The sequence below is a fragment of the Centrocercus urophasianus genome, unplaced genomic scaffold (assembly GCF_019232065.1).
Source record: "Centrocercus urophasianus isolate 14NV4802_14NV808 unplaced genomic scaffold, USGS_Curo_1.0 seq_12, whole genome shotgun sequence".
Classification (NCBI taxonomy): domain Eukaryota; kingdom Metazoa; phylum Chordata; class Aves; order Galliformes; family Phasianidae; genus Centrocercus; species Centrocercus urophasianus.
In genome coordinates this window covers 15,877,899-15,880,394 of record NW_024884364.1, presented here as the reverse complement: position 1 = coordinate 15,880,394, position 2,496 = coordinate 15,877,899, and the positions used below count along the sequence as shown (strand labels likewise).

The window sequence follows — 2,496 nt, the reverse complement described above, 5'->3', positions numbered from 1 at the left end:
ACAGAACAGGTCAGCAGCAAGCAGACAAAACAGTAACTATTTATTTTCAGACAGCATTTCTTCTGTGGCTGTGAGCGAAGCACGCAGAGGCTGCGTGAGAGCAAGGACTAAGCCAGGTGTGGAAATGGAGCATATGCTCCCTGAAGAGAAGCAGCTTCTGCAGGTGACTGGGAAGCAGCGTGTGGGACTGAGTAGAGTCTGCGGGTAAGATGAGAAGATATGGAAGAGAATATTCAGCGTAGGCAGGATTAGAGCTGTGCAGAGCCTTAATCTAGCCCCTTTTCTCTGCATCTTTATCTGTCACGGTGCAGCCACTGTGTGCTGCAGTGCTGGTATAACCTGGCCATAAAACTGGATTAACTGGCCCACAAGGCTCATGGCTGAGTGGGAGAGGAGCCACAACAATATGCCTTTGTTTACATTTTCACTCCTGTGTGTTAAGCGTAGATCTTCTGAGAGACAAAGTGCTTAATTACTGGTACCAAATGATGTTAATGAATGTGCAGGGGCAGAATTACAACGTTGAGGGAAGTGTTTTGCTGTTTCACAGTACAGTCCATTTCAACTCCTGCTTTCAGCAACATTTGAGAGGTTCTGCTACGATAGGAAAAAATGAATCAAACAAATCCCACAAAAACACTGCCAGACAAATTTATTTTTAAATAAAAATGCCAATATTACCTTACTGATTGAGCCTTCGCAGAGAAACCCCGCTGCCTCCTTCTGACAGCCTGTCCTTTCTGGTTCTTCCCTACCAGTGAAAAAACCTAGCGACTGCCTCTGATACAATTCATAATTCCTCCAGTGACAGCCTGCAAGGATGGATTCTCGCCAGTCTTTTTTTATTCCACGAGGTTTTGAGCCCCAGAAGAAAATTCAGCTTGGACTCTGACCCATCGAAGTTAACGACCCTTGGAAAACGTTAAGGGCAAGTCCTTAACAAACACCACAGCACCTTCTGTTTCCTCTTTTTATGAGTGCACACTGCAGAGCTTGGCAATATCGTCTATTTACGCAGCACTAAGGTGAAGAATATTAGCGAACGCGATCTTTGCTCTGCCGAATTTGTGAAAGAGGCAAAGTTCAGTCACTCAGCCCACTTATCGCTTGTGTAGTCATTTGGAAGTTCTGAATGTAGGGCTCATTTGATCTGTGGGTTTCTCTAGGCTCACGTCATGTACTCTCAGCCCTTAAGCGAGGGGGCCATAAGGCCTGACTTCCTTCTCCCTTGGGTTCGGTGGCAGTTGATGCAGAAGATGGACTTGTGACAGACACCTCAGGAGCACCGCGGTACCCAGGGTCTGCAACGAGGGGAATGTGTGCTCAGAACTGCTCTTTTCTGAAGGAAAAACAGACCTCCTCTGCACAAAGCGGCCTGATCTGTTATTTCCTTTTCTTTGTATTCAATTCCTTTTTATTCATAGGGGATTAATATTGCCCTGAGCTCGGGCAGCACCTGTCTCCCAAGCAGCCTTCACGACGGGCGTTTTCACACAGCCGCTCGGCACATACACAGCTCTTCCCTCCACAGAGCCCCTCAGCCTGGCGCTGCTCGCCTCTACCACGACTGACCGTTACCGCCACTCCCTCACGGCACAGCTACCCGTCACCTGGGCGCACCGCTCCCCATCCCACAGCCATTTACACCCTCCCCCCGCCCGCCTCACTGCGCAAGCGCCCCCCTCTCCCAGCACAACGGACCGGAGAGCGCCTATATGTGCGTGCGTGTGTGAGGCCAGGGGGAGGGGGGGCAACTGAAACGCCAGCGCCCGTCCGCGCGCACGTTAACGAGGCCTCGGCCAGAGGTGAAGAGATCGCAGCCCCGCGCCTGCGCGCCTCAGCCCGCGGGGCTGTGCGTGGGGGGCGCGCGTGCGAGGCGGCACCCCCCGCGCCTGCGCGACGGCGCCGTGGGGGGGGGGGGAGCGCGAGCGCGGCGCGAGGTCCGCGCAGGCGCAGAGCGAGGCCGCGGCGCTGTTCGTTGGCGGCTGCGCGGTGGGGACGCGGGGGGAGGGGTCGCGCGGCGGGGGGAGGGGCGGGAGGGGGGGCCGGGAGCGGGGGAGGGTTTATCGGGCGGCCGATTTTGGTTAAAATATTCAAAATGGCGGACGGAGGAGCAGCGAGTCAAGATGAGAGTTCGGCGGCGGCGGTGGCGGCAGCGGCAGGTAATCATTACTGCATTTTACATATTCATATTCATACTCGCACACGCGGCCCCCCCGCCGCCCGCCCGCCCCGCTTAGCATAATTTATTAGTACTCAGGATTATTATAATTAACGGCGCAGGAGGGAGCGGGGGGGGGAAAGCAGGCAGGCAGCCTCCCCGTGCGGGGACACACACACGCGCGCTCCCTCCCTCACCCGCCCGCCCGCTCCTTCGCGCGGGGCCGCACTTGCGGCCGCCCGCAGCCGGGGCAGCGCCGGGGGGCGGCGGGGTCCGGGGGGGGGAGAACGGCCGGGAGAGGGGGGGCCCTGCGCGTTGGCGGCCGGGGGGGCTGC

The 2,496-nt window shown here is 56.7% G+C and overlaps 1 protein-coding gene across 1 annotated transcript in view; it reads left to right on the top strand.

Moving 5' to 3' along the window:
* Window positions 1–2,099: 2,099 nt before the first annotated feature.
* The window catches only part of POU2F1 (POU class 2 homeobox 1), a 109,378-nt gene continuing 108,981 nt past the window's right edge, over window positions 2,100–2,496 (top strand). Inside the window, exon 1 of the mRNA XM_042810805.1 lies at window positions 2,100–2,162. The gene's annotated coding sequence lies outside the window, so the exon portion shown is untranslated. The remainder of the gene's footprint in view (window positions 2,163–2,496) is intronic.